Raw genomic sequence first — 15000 nt, 5'->3', positions numbered from 1 at the left:
TAGTCGGTTATTCCAACCTCTATCTCTACTAACTTTAGGTCCTCTTTTCTCTCTCTCTATATGTATGTATGTATAAATACGTGTATATATGTTACGTATATCTATCTATCTATCTATCTATCTATCTATCTATCTATCTATCTATCTATCTATCTATCTATCTATCTATCTATCTATCTATCTATCTATCTATCTATCTATCTATCTATCTATCTATCTATATACATACATTTTTATTTTTTGTCCCTTGTTACGACAATTAGTTTTACCATCTAATTCTTTTAAACAATCATCCTTCATTTACGAAAGATCATATTGATATTCTCCTTGCTTCATACATTAATTATTTTATTGCTATCCGTGCCACTCCTTTATATTATGTCATCCTTTCATCCCTTTCAAGTCTATTGACATTCGAGACTGCAGACTGTACTTTACTCTCTCAATTTATCCACCTCTCAACCGCCATATTGCTATCGCCTTTCCTTTTGTCTTCTCCTTCCCTGTACAGCTTTGTTCTCATTCTGATCATTAAGATTTTCTTTGAAGCTACTCCAGACATACATATCCTTGTTTATTTACGATGCTACATACTACGATGCACAGTTTTAATACTGATTTATCTCCTCGACCAGACGACAACTGTCTGAATATCACGACAAACTTATGAATCCAACTTCTGAAATGATTTTATCAAGTGATACACTAAATCGTTAACATTTCTTTTATTTGCTCTCCTAACGGAAGAACAAATAAAAATTTATATTCACGATTCCAAGTGTAATAAGTATAAATGAGTGATTTGTTCCATAAGTTTCAGAACATTGCCCGTAATACAATCCGGGTCGACTGGAAAATAAGTTGAATTGATTAAGTCGTCCAAGGACAGCATCTACTTTTATTCTTAGGGATGGATTGTTCAAGAGCGAATAACATCAGCGGATGAGATGATTATTCGAGTGTTTGTTTTTATTGGGATAATTAAATGGTGGTCTGTTTCTAGTAGGCGGAATGAATCTTCATTTAATTCAAAGGGATTATATAAGAATCAAATAAAAACACGAACATTTCCTACTAATATATCTGTATAATGGTGAATTCATTTATGTTGTTATTGTATTAGTTTATTCATAAAGGTCATAAGGACATGATCGACGATCTTTTATTATATATTCTAGAGTGTATAAGCAACGTTAGAAACCTATAGCTTATATTCGTGTTTTCCAACTTGTTTAACGATGTATTACGCATACGTTATTGAAACAGCTGTAACCGAGGAATAAACGTGATAACGATACCTCCATGCTTTGCTTTTTATCTTTCATCTTACTTGTTTCAGTCATTAAACTGCGGCCATGCTGGGGCACCGCCTTGGAGAAATTTTAATTGAATATATCGATATCGATTATTATTAAACTGTGTGTTTTTTTTTACCGGTATTTATCCTATCGGTTTCTTTTTTGCCAAGTTAAGCGGGACATAAACTCACCAACACCGGTTGTCAAGCGGTGGTGAGACAGACAGACAGACAGACAGACACACGACGGGTTTTTCAGTTTTCGTCTACCAAATCCGCTCACAAGGCTTTGGTTGACCGACCTGAATTCTAGCAGGAGACACTTGTCCAAGGTACCACGCAGCGAGACAGAAGCCGAATAATACTGTTGGAAGCAAGCTTCTTATCAAACAGCCATGCCTGTAATATATATATATATCTATATATATATATATATATATATATATGAACCTATAACTATTTTCATATACAATAAATATACACACACACAAATACACACAAACCCACACGTACTCATCTTCTGTCGTGGGGTATGCTAACGATTCTGCCAGCTTACCGCCTTAACAACAACAACAACAACAACAACAACAACAACAACAACAACAGCAACAGCAACAACAACAACAACAACAGCAGCAGCAGCAGCAGCAGTATTATTAATAATAATGAGAAAACTGTCAATGTCGGGGTGCCGAAGGGAATTGAGCAAGCTTTGCTTATAAAATGCTCCAATGGGCTGCGCAAAATACAGCCTCTGGCAGTCAAGTCCAATTCCTGGAATTCGCGTGGCGAAACCGTTTGGAAGCAGCTGGAGACGGGAGTGAAAAAGCGAGTGTCTGAGGCCTTCAAATAACCAGTGGTCCGGGTAGGCTGAATTCGTTAGCTTTGGATAGCAATCAGCCTAGGAGAAGGACCACTCTGATTTCAAAACCAGAAGAAGTCGTTTTCCGCTTTGGTGGTTAACCTTGATAGAGATGGTATCTCGATAAAAAAATACTGATTTGTGATAACCTAAAAACGCACCTCATTTATGAGTGAAAATATCAAACGGAGCAGGTAATGATGAACGGGATTAGAGCCAATGGTAAAGGTGTCGGACTCGGTAGGCGTCCCATTGTGCCATAGAGTGGCCGTGTCGTAATCCAGCCACTGCTAACCATGCTGCAAGGCAAAAGTGGAGGAAACAAGTAAACATGATCGTTCTGGAGTATTCCTTTCTGAGCGTCCCACTTGATGCAAATGGCGTACCAGTCAGAGGATAAAGACGACGAATGCACAGAGGATGGAAGGATATGAAACTGTTTGAAATCACAGAGCAGAGATTATATGACCAAGCAAGAGCAATATGAAAGAATAAGTGGTTATCAGAATTGGAGTTAAAAGCTATCGAAAGAAGGATATCTGTGGATGCTGAGCATATGAGAAACGAAAGTGGTGTGAGTGGTGAAAGAATCGAGATCAGAGAACAATTAAACGATGATCAGACAAGAGGCCGAATTTATGAGTGACTTCAAAAGGTTGATCAATGGAGACTAAATTAAGAAACAAAGTTAATGATGTATGGGATGGAAGCACTCCGTCGGTTACGACGACGAGGGTTCCGGTTGATCCGATCGACAGAACAGCCTGCTCGTGAAATTGACGTGCAAGTGGCTGAGCACTCCACAGACACGTGTACCCTTAACGTAGTTCTCGGGGATATTCAGCGTGACACAGAGAGTGACAAGGCCGGCCCTTTGAAATACAGGTACAACAGAAACAGGAAGTAAGAGTGAGAGAAAGTTGTGGTGAAAGAGTACAGCAGGGATCACCACCATCCCCTGCCGGAGCCTCGTGGAGCTTTCAGGTGTTTCCGCTCAATAAACACTCACAACGCCCGGTCTGGGAATCGAAACCGCGATCCTACGACCGCGAGTCCGCTGCCCTAACCACTGGGCCATTGCGCCTCCCTAATGATGTATAGAAACACATTGAAACAAAGAAGATCTCACAAACAAGCTCATCAAGGTTTCAAGAAGGACTGTTGCAGAAAGGATGGGATTGAAGATCAATGAGAACAGAATCTTGACGGAAAGACGAGGAAATAAACAGCCTTGGTGTTAAAAGGAGAATATCAGAAGATTTATGAACAGTGTAGTGTCCAATACTTGTGAGGAAAAGAAAAGGAGAATTGAAGAATGGTTGTAAATCTGAAAAGCTAAAGAAGTATGTTAATACAAAAGGACACGGAATATTGTGAATGAAGAGCTGAGGCAGAGCAGATTTGCTGAGAAAGCAAAACTAACCAGGTTTGAGCAACGGATTAAACAATACCAGGAAAACCGATCGTTGAGAATCGAACAAAAAAAGATTTTGTTAAGAAAATAAATGATGATTTAGCATGCAAAAAGATTAGTTTTTGATGCGGATGAAAGTCAACAGTTTTGGGATGAGATATGGAGTAAGAAAGAACAATATAATACTGAATCTGAATGGTTCTGCAGTCTGAAGCAAACAGCTTCTTATCGGCAGCAAGAAGCTATCCTTTTTACCGAATACAGTATCAGAAATATGAACAAAAAGATGAGCAATTGCAAAGCAGCAGAACCTGACGGTCTACAGGGATTTTGGATAAAAAAAAAGGTTAACTTGGTGGAAAAAATAGATTGCAGAACGATTTAATGCGTTGATTAATGGAATAGAAGAAATTCTAAGGTGGTTGACTAGAGAACGAATGGTGTTGTGCTTGAAGGATGTACCGAAAGGAAAAACTGCCGACAATTACGGGCCAATTCCTTGCCTTCCATTTATGTGGAAGTTACTGTCAGGAGGAATTGCAGAAGAAATGAACAAATTTCTTGATGATAATGACATTTTGCTAATGATACCCAAAGTTTGTCGGAGAAAATACCAAAGACCAATTATTGATGGATGAAATGGTAATGCAAGATTGTAAGCGAAGGAGGACAAACTTGGGAATGACCTGGACTGATTACTGCAAAGATTACAATATGATTCCTCAATCGTGGCTCAGGGCTTAGATTTGTTTGGAATTACAAGGAATGCAACGTATTTTCTAAAGAGAATTATGGAGGGCTAGAAAAGTGAGTTGACATCGCACGGATAAAGTTCGGGCACTCTGGGCATCAAGAGAGGGATTTCTGAAGGGGATAGCTTATCTCAGTTACTTTTTATACTTTGCATGATCCCTCTGACCTTGGTGGCGAAGAAAGTGAATCTGGGATATCCGTTCAAAGCAAAAACACAAAGGATCAACCCCCCTCCTCTTCATGGATGATTTGAAGGCAAGGATGAGGTACAAGGGAGTTCCTTGGCGAACACGGTCCACTGCTTTTTGGTGCCGATGTTAAGATGGAATTCGGACTCAAAAAATGTGGAATAATGAGTCTGAAAAGAGGTAAAGTACAGTCCCTAGCAGGGATAAATTTACCAAATAGGGAAGTAATGAAACAAATTGATAATAATAATAATAATGATGATGATAATAATAATAATAATAATAATAATAATAATAATAATAATAATAATAATAATAATAATAATAGACTTTTGAGCATAACTGATTGGAAGTGTTATCATTTACATGTTTTCCCTTGGTATAAAAGATGGGCTACAGCAAATATTCTGCTCAATACCACAGATTTGCTTGTCAGTTGCTTGACCTTAACCAGTTGAGCATGTCCCTTAGTGGCTGACGATATGTGCATCTCTGATCACGAGCAGAAGTAGTGGGGGAGCAACATAGCCATGTGTTGAGAGGGATTCTTTGGGGTTTGAATAATTCACCTCTGGAAACATGGGTGTTTCGTTCAACATCCTTAAACAACCCTTATTTGGGGACCTTTTGAGCGGGATGGGCTACTCAACCTGAAGAAAATTCTAACTGGGCCCCACCTACAAGGTCATGCACTGTCTAACTTGGTATGAGAACACCATATCGCTCACATTGATTGTGATGTATGTGCCTGGTGTACTCTTATCAGACGGGTAGTCATGACGGGTATATTGGGCTTCGTATATTTGTACCCCAGCGTCACTTTGATGGTATACTCTCTCACTATAATAACAACACGTGTCCACCGACTAAAATAGAAGCTACTGCCCCTACCTACATCGACTGACCACTGACACTTTACCTACAAGATTTCTTACACGAAACTATTTCTGGCTGCTCGATATCCGTGTTGTGAGTGGAAGCAACTGACGCGGTTTATATTTTCCGGTTGTCAATCAACAATGATTCACCGCAAGCGAACTCGGACGGTGCTGTTAGTCACACATCTGTGAACTTATAAAACACAGCAATCATCAGTTGACTGCTATTTAATGAATAACCAACACTAATCATTTACTAAATATTTGTTGGTTCTCTTGAATGAAATTAGTAGACATAAATGTCCTGCCTTTCGGTGAGGTGGTAGTTAAGGATTTTTCAAAACCGTTTCACAGGTGAAAACTTCTCTACGTTGTATACGCGTCACCATCGTTCGTATGGTATTGACTAAGGCGACAAGCTGGCAGAATCGTTAGCACGCCGGGCGAAATGCTCAACGGTATTTCGTCTGCCGCTACGTTCTGAGTTCAAATTCCGCCGAGGTCGACTTTGCCTTTCATCCTTTCGGGGTCGATAAATTAAGTACCAGTTACTCACTGTGGTCGATGTAATCGACTTAATCCGTTTGTCTGTCCTCTCTGTGTTTAGCCCCTTGTAGGTAGTAAAGAAATAGGTATTGACTACCAGTCGTAAAACGGGTGTCCCACACAGCTTTGATGCACAGAACAAGCACACACACACTCACACACACACGCACACACACACACAAACACACACACATGCGCGCGCGTGCGTAATATACATATACTCTATTCTTTTACTTGTTTCAGTCATTTGACTGCGGCCATACTGGAGCACCGCCTTCAAGGATTTTAGTTGGAGAGATCGCCGCCTAGTATATGGATCAAAACAGTTTGATTTAAATATATATTTTCCGGTCGTCAATCAACAATGATGGCGGTATTAGTCACACATCTGTGAACTTATCAGCGATGCTAGTCGCCAGCCATTTTGAAAATTCAAAATGACGACTAGCATCGCGCTTGAAACTCTAGAGTACCAACGAATTTGAATCAAAATGTTTTGAATCATACATGTAACTCCCAATAAATTGGTTGAGTGCCTTTCTTTCGTTTGTCCACTCACTCGTATATATATATATATATATATATATATATATATATAATATATATATATATATATATATATATATATATATATATAATATATATATATATATAATATATATATATATATATATATATATATATATATATATATATATATATAATATAAATTAAATATATTTTTATAAAACATATAACTAGATCTCAAAAAGTATAAAAATGAATAATCAATATATAATAAGTAAAAAATCTACGCACGTTTCATGGCTACAATTAAATTCGAATTACAATTAAATTTAAATTTGATTGAAATAAATTCAATCTAAAATTATAGTCAATCTTCAGGTTAATAATAATAGTTAAATAAATAAGCAAATAGAGTTAAACAATATTTATTTAAAAAATAAATAAAATAATTTTTCTTATAGAAAAAACTCCATAAACTAAATTTGAAACTTAAAACATTAGAGTTATTTCCTACAACACATTTATTATGTTAAATGTTTAATATTTAAGGTAAAAAATAGAGTAAATAGATAGAAATATGTATTTATCTGTAAAGATATAATTTAGCTTAAAAAAACATTAATAAACTCTCGAATATATTTAACTCAGTTATACTCCAATATTTAATAACCAAATTATTTAACAAAATAATCACTATTAATATTTTAAAATTTTAGTTCACATATAATAATTATAAAATAGCAATAATATATAATAAATCTGTTTACTAATTATAAAATAATAAATACATAAAAATAAGTATCTAAATTATAATCAACTAATATAGCAATTAAAAATCTAAAATATTTTCTATCAATAAACGTATAAACATATACGCACGTACGCATATGTATTTACACACACACACACACACACACACACACACACACACACACACATAGCCTCGTAAGGTGTTTCACTCAGCATTGCCAAGGAAGGAAACATTCATCAAACCATATAGTGCTCCCACTGCTTACAACAAGGAATCCCACCATTAAACGGTTTTTATTTCCTGCTTCGAGGACTGTCGAGAGTTAGAACAAGTGCATCGCAGTGCTGGCGACAGGATACGAACCATCGACCTATCTATCGGTATATTGAAACCAATCAGCTCGAGAATTGGTGAATATCGATGGGTAAGAACGAAACAAAGGCAATCGAATTTATTGTTGTTGTTGTTGCTGTTTGGTAGCTACAAACTAATCGATGTCTATATTAATTTTGAGTAAATAAAGATGGCAGTAGACCAACACAAGTGATTCTCCTTTCGAATCTGTTTCCAGGTCAAATGTTGTGAAGGGCGGGGCGGGGAGGAAGTGGAATCGATCGATCGAATCAACGAAGCCTGGTTTGTCCATAAGATTGCATTGAATTATCACTTTTGTTTTAATTAGACCCAAGGATCGGCTCTATATAATAATAGTAATAATAATGATAATAATAATAATAATAATAATAATAATAATAATAATAATAATAATAATAATAATGTAGTTAAACCGTTGTTGTTGTAGTTGTGGCTATTGTCATTGTTATTCTGTTCCGGTCTGTGGATATAACTCTTTAAACAAACGTTATCGCAACCGAAGTACGAAATCAGAAACACCGTCTATTGTACTCCCAAACAATCAAATTACTATTCATCAGATAATTGGCCGATAAGGGAACAAACCCGACGAAACAACAAACTCTAGGTACACACACGGGCGCGCTCGTGTCTGGTAAAAATGCTCAACGGCATTTCATTCGGCCTTACGTTCTGTGTTCAAATTCCGTCGAGGTCGACTTTGCCTTTCATCCTTTCGTAATAGATTAAAATAAGTACCAGTCGATCACTGGGGGATCAGTGTCATCGACTTTCACCTCCCCCTAGAATTGCTGGCCTTGTGCCGAAATTATCATTATTATTATTATTATTATTATTATTATTATTATTATTATTATTATTATTATTATTATTATTATTATTATTATTATTATTATTATTTTTATTATCATTATTATTATTATTATCATTATTATTATTATTATTATTATTATTTTTATTATTATTATTATTATTATTATTATTATTATTATTATTATTATTATTATTATTATTATTGAGTGAGCGAGCAGTGCATGCCATCAAAGTGACACTGGGGTAAAATATACGAAGCCCAGTATACCCATCATGACTACCCGTCTGATAAGGGTACACCAGGCACATGCATCACAACCATATGTGTGCGTGACATGGTGATCTCATATCAAGATAAACAGCACATGGCCTTGCAGGTGGGGCCCAGTTAGAATTTTCTTCGGGTCGAGTAATCCATCCCGTTCAAAAGGTCCCCAAATAAGGGTTGTTTAAGGATGTTGAGAGAAACCTCCATGTTTGCAGAGGTGAATTATTCAAACCCCAAAGAATCCCTCTCAACACATGGCTATGATGCTCCCCCACTACTTCTGTTCGTGATCAGAGATGCACATATCGTCAGCCACTAAGGGACATGCTCAACTGGTTATGGTCAAACAACTGACAAGCAAATCTGTGGTATTGAGCAGAATATTTGCTGTAGCCCATCTTTTATACCAAAACAAAACAATGTAAATGATAACACTTCCAATCAGTTAAGATCAGAAACCATGAGAGTCACTGCCTGGTACCGCTATTATAATTATAATTATAATTACTATTATTATTATTATTATTATTATTATTATTATTATTATTATTATTATTATTATGTTTTTTCCTTCTTTCTTCAAATTTTCTTCCGTTTCTCGCCGAGTGTTTTCCATACACCTAGGGCAGAGAAGCTCATTGTATGCATTCCCAGATTACACGCGCAAATTCACAGATAAAATATGTAATTAAAAATTAATAAATAAATAAATTCATGGATGGATGTTATTTTCACAGCGATAGTGCTCTTCTCAGTACATGAGCCGTTCCAGTTAATACGATTTTTTGCACTTCCTGTAGGGATGGTAAGCCTGGAATCATTTTCAAATAGGTTTCAGTACCTTTTTTTTATCATTCCTAGAGATCCTACAATCACTGGTACTGTAGTCGCCTTGAGATGCCACATTTTTTCAGTTTCTATTAGCAAGTCTTTATATTTACTAATCTTGTCAAATTCTTTCGCCGCTATATTGTGATCACAGGGAATACTCATGTCAATTAATAAACACATCCTTTTTGTCTGATCTTTTATAATAATATCCGGTTATTATTATTATTATTATTATTATTATTATTATTATTATTATATTATTATTATTATTATTATTATTATTATTTATTTTATTCAATTTCAGAGAAAAATGAAGCAAGTCTTTAATAATTCCAGAGCATGTTGAACTTATTTTGTGCGTGACTTTTGGTCCACCCTGTATATATATATATATATATATATATATATATATATATATATATATATATAATATATATATATATATATGTACATTTATAAGTGTGAATTTGTCTTTGTGTGTGGTGTTGGTTTTATTTACGTTCCATGTAACTTACCGGTTCGTCAAAAAGTGATCGATATAATAAGTACCAGGCTTTAAGACTTAAACGCTGGCGTCGATTCGTTCGCTTAAACCCGTCAAGGCGATGCCCCAACATGGCTGCCGTCCAATGACTGAAACAAGTAAAAGGTAAAAGATTATATATATATATATGTGTGTGTGTGTATATATATTGTTCTTAAACAAGAAAATTATTGATAGTGACTTCGAAGTTTCGGCCAGGTAAGCCAAAGAAAATATATATTACATAGGCACAGGAGTGGCTGTGTGGTAAGTAGCTTGCTCACCAACCACATGGTTCCGGGTTCATTCCCACTGCGTGGTACCTTGGGCAAGTGTCTTCTACTTATAGCCTCGAGCCGACCAAAGCCTTGTGAATGGATTTGGTAGACGGAAACTGAAAGAAGCCCGTCGTATATATGTATATATATATATATATATATATATATATATATATTATATATATATATATATATATATATATATATATATATATATATATATATATATATATATATATGTGTGTGTGTGTGTGTGTATGTGTGGTGTGTGTGTGTGTGTGTTTGTGTGTATGTGTTTGTGTGTCTGTGTTTGTCCCCCAACATCGCTTGACAACCGATGGTGGCAATAGAGACCGACAGAATAAGTACTAGGCTTCCAAAGAATAAGTCCTGGGGTCGATTTCCTCGACTAAAGGCGTAGCTGCAGTATGGCCGCAGTCACATGACTGAAACAAGTAAAAGAGTGAAAGAGTATTACAATGAAATAGCCAAGGTAATGGAGGGAAAACTATTTTAAGTGACATCAGGTTTTAGAATCTCGTGCTCGGTGAGAGGGTCCTGTTGTTTGTTCCCTGACCCCCATGGGTTCAGTTTGGATATGAGAATATGAGTTACGAGTGTAGTGATACTAAGAATAATGAAATGAATTAAAGCAGCGAACTGGCAGAAATGTTAGCACACCAGGCGAAATGCTTAGTGGTATTTCGTCTGCCGCTACGTTCTGAGTTCAAATTCCGCCGAGGTTGATTTTGCCTTTCATCCTTTCGGGGTCGATTAAATAAGTACTAGTTACGCACTGGGGTCGATGTAATCGACTTAATCCGTTTGTCTGTCATTGTTTGTCCCCTCTGTGTTTAGCCCCTTGTGGGTAATAAAGAATTAAATGATGAAATGAATTGAGTCTTCGATTTCTAACTTGTACAGAAACAGAGTTGTTGTTTACTTAGGCACGACTAGGATCAAACGCTGTAATCTCATGATTAAGATCGAATTTTATAATCCCCCGATTAGGTTTAAATGTTATAATCCCAAAATTAGGATCAAATTTTATAATCCCATGATTAGGATCAAGTGTTATAGTCCCTCGGATTAAAATGTAATTTGCCTAATTGATGTAAATTGCTTATTTTTTTAGGTGTATCCCTTCATGTTTTCTACGGAATTTAAAGGCAGCACCGACTTATGACGTTTCTTCTATGAATACATCTTTATTTTATTTCTATGATGTGGAAATTGTTCCGACAGTATTACCCGAATGATGTCGGTATCACTTTTAAGATCCACCCAAGGCTTCGTCCCCGTGCCATGCGTCCTCTACAGAAATCGTGCTCTCAGCACATCACAACACTAAGACAGAACTACTTCTCCTCAACTGGACTCTGCTCTTTTTAACATCATTCCAAAACATATAAAGGAGGAAAAAGATTCCATAACCTTCAGAAAGTTCCTGGATGAATATCTCCAACAAATTCCAGATAAACCACCTACACCAAGAAATATACTGCTGCAAACAACAGCTCTTTAATCGAATGGGCAATGGTGCCTAGAAATAACTACACAAAAATACATTCCTAAATGTCTTTTCCAATTGTGCTATTAAGTTAGCTATGGCCTGGGCCCGTGTGGCCCCGTGTGGCCCCGTGTGGCCCCGAAACCTATCTAAGCTTCTAAGTATCTGAGTAACTATGAAGAATGCAATTGAAGATGTTTCGTATAGGAAACGCCATAACTTTCTGTTCAGACCCTAAATTCTAAAGAAAATAAAAAATGAAAACATTTCATGTTACGTTGTTCTGTGATCACTTCGACGCCTGACTTGTGGTACACGGTGCGCCTGTCCAGGCGACATCGATTCGATGGCGAGAGTGCGCTAATGTACGGCCCACATATGTTTTGCTCAAGAACACAACACACCACCCGGTGTAGGAATTATAAAATTAGGAATTTCCCTTCATCAAACAGAACTGTACAGAGATAATAGGCTGTTGGAAAACCTTCGATAAAAACATGTCGAACATATTTGATAATTTCAACGAAACAATCATCGTCAGAGTTGTAAACTTCCAAGATGTCAATTTACATACAGAGTGTCAAACGTGGAACTCATTAATACTAATAAAATTATATATTCTTATTTTTACGGAGATGTACTTGCATAGCAAGTGACCTGATCTGAGATCGTGTGCTGGAACGAAAACAATTGCAGCGTGGAAGGTGTTTATAAGCCTGTTCACTGACAAAGCTCCGTCGCGGTCTCAAAGCGACGAAAATATTTTGACAAATTAAATTTAAATGTTGAAGTGAATTTAACGGTTTTTGTGTGTTTCTTAAATGGCTTATAAATACCTTCCACGCTCCAATTGTTTATATATATTCTTAGATTTTTAACCATTTGAGGCCGTGTGTGGCTTATTAATACAACATGCTTTCTTCTGCAGAAGACGGGTATGGCTTATTGACACGCCGCTAAATTCTAAAGACGGGTGTGGTATATAGGACATATTTGTGTCATAAGCTAATTGATTGATTATCATCTGGTACTTCCCCCCCCCCTTTTTATTTTTGTATTCCGCATGAAAAGACTTGCTATTTATACCCGACCTTAAGGGGTTAGGAACTTAATTAGTACTATCATTTGAGAAAAAAAAACCCGTCAACTATTCTCCAAAAAACAAACTTTTGATAAGATGTCTTCCCTTTTAGAATAGCATATTAATTGCTGGTAGGGACACCGTATTTCGTAAAGCAACCGTAAGATACTACAATGTATATTACAGGCTTTTAAGTCTTCACCGTGTCCCATATTATGTTACCAACACTATTCAATCATTTTTTAAAGTTATCTCAACAGACTTTCCGTACAAACTAGGGTCAGCGCTCTTCTTGTTTTGGTGTTCGTTTTCATTTACCAACAAATCAGCATTACTGCTGCAGCTGCTGCTGCTGTTGTTGTTGTTGTCTTTGTGGTCTGTCATGTTGTTTACGCCCTGTCAGCTACTTTCTATTGTTACCTATTCATGCGTTTCACCATTTCGCACCTGAAGGTTTGCTATCTGTTTTTTCTTTCTCTAAGTACATCGACCTGCATTCTCCACACAAATACATATCAACCTACTTCCATATCTACAAGATGATTGATTGATTTTGTGAAATGCTAGCTTTGTCACATGAGATATCACTGCATTATAGCCACTAACACTCCTATAAACACGTACACCACACCCTAATAATCCATCATAAACAACCTAGTAATAAACTAGAGTAAAATGGCCGGAGACTATCTCAACTATATCAGAGGGTCTTCTATAAGACTTTCCATCAAAAAGTTACTTGCAACTAAGTAGGGGTTTGATTTGGGTATATTCCTTTTATCATGTGGTTTTACTGCGGGCCCAGACTAAAACATGAGGTCCTCAACTGTTCAACAGCCAACCCAAAGAAATCTATAATATAAAAGGAACCTACACTGAAACATTCAAATAAACATTGGAGGAACTGCTAACGGCGGCACCGAACCAACCAATCCTTCAAAGATTCATTCAGGGAAGATCAACAGCTGAAAACTGAATCACAGACCAACTTCCAACCATAAAACGACAACAAAACTGATAGAAAAGGAGCGAAGGTTGTGCTCCAGCATGACCGCAGTCCTGCGACTGAAACCATTAAAAGAATAAAAGAACAAAGCGGCGAGTTGGCAGACTCGTTAGCACGCCGGGCGAAATGCTAAGCGGTATTTCGTCTGCCATTACGTTCTGAGTTCAAATTCCGTCGAGGTCGACTTTGCCTTTCATCCTTTCGGGGTCGATTAAATAAGTACCAGTTACGCACTGGGGTCAGTGTAATCGACTTAATACCTACGTCTGTCCTTGTTTGTCCCCTCTGTGTTTAGCCCCTTGTGGGGAGTAAAGAAATAGGTATTTCGTCTGCCGCTACGTTCTGAGTTCAAATTCCGCCGAGGTCGACTTTGCCTTTCATCCTTTCGGGGTCGATTAAATAAGTACCAGTTACGCACTGGGGTCGATATAATCGACTTAATCCGTCTGTCTGTTCTTGTTTGTCCCCTCTGTGTTTAGCCCCTTGTGGGTAATAAAGAAATAGGTATTTCGTCTGCCGCTACGTTCTGAGTTCAAATTCCGTCGAGGTCGACTTTGTCTTTCATCCTTTTGGGGTCGATTAAATAAGTACCAGTTACGCACTGGGGTCGATGTAATCGACTTAATCTGTTTGTCTGTCCTTGTTTGTCCCCTCTGTGTTTAGCCCCTTGTGGGCAGTAAAGAAATAAGAAATAAGAATAAAGAATTCTACTGCTCAACACAAGATCCTGTACATCTATCCAAACTTCTCCTTTCTAATCTGTTCCAGAATTTGCATCGCTACCCACAATATGCTCCATTCACATTGTTTCCTTCGTTTTTCTGGTTCCTTTGCACGCTTCAAGCCTGTTCGTTCGGCTGAATCAGGAGAACTACAAACGATAGACGAGTTTGTTTCCCTCCTTGGCAAGAGTACGTGCTTATGCGCAAAACATTTCTCAGCACTCTTGTCTGGGTGGACCAAGTGTTGGATGACCATGGGTTGTTGTCTGTTGTTTCTGGTCAGAGTCCAGCACTTGAGACGGACAGTCTTTTATTGAGGGATGGTCAGTTATCCCTTCCATGTTCCTCTGGATGCATTTTGCTTTGTGTTGGTTTCTCTCCACGTTGCTATCCTCTA

At 37.1% G+C, this 15000-nt stretch overlaps 1 protein-coding gene across 3 annotated transcripts in view; it reads right to left on the bottom strand.

The window, feature by feature from the left end:
* The window catches only part of LOC115209735, a 65501-nt gene that overhangs the window by 17297 nt on the left and 33204 nt on the right, over positions 1 to 15000 (bottom strand). For 2 of the 3 annotated variants that reach the window (XR_004998133.1, XR_004998134.1), the window contains exon 3: positions 9999 to 10116. The exons of the other annotated variant lie outside the window; for it this stretch is intronic. The gene's annotated coding sequence lies outside the window, so the exon portion shown is untranslated. The remainder of the gene's footprint in view (positions 1 to 9998; positions 10117 to 15000) is intronic. 3 annotated transcript variants of the gene reach the window in all.

Source organism: Octopus sinensis, linkage group LG3 (assembly GCF_006345805.1).
Source record: "Octopus sinensis linkage group LG3, ASM634580v1, whole genome shotgun sequence".
Classification (NCBI taxonomy): Eukaryota; Metazoa; Mollusca; class Cephalopoda; order Octopoda; family Octopodidae; genus Octopus; species Octopus sinensis.
Note: the sequence above shows the minus strand (reverse complement) of the source record. Positions and strands in the feature narration are given on the sequence as shown.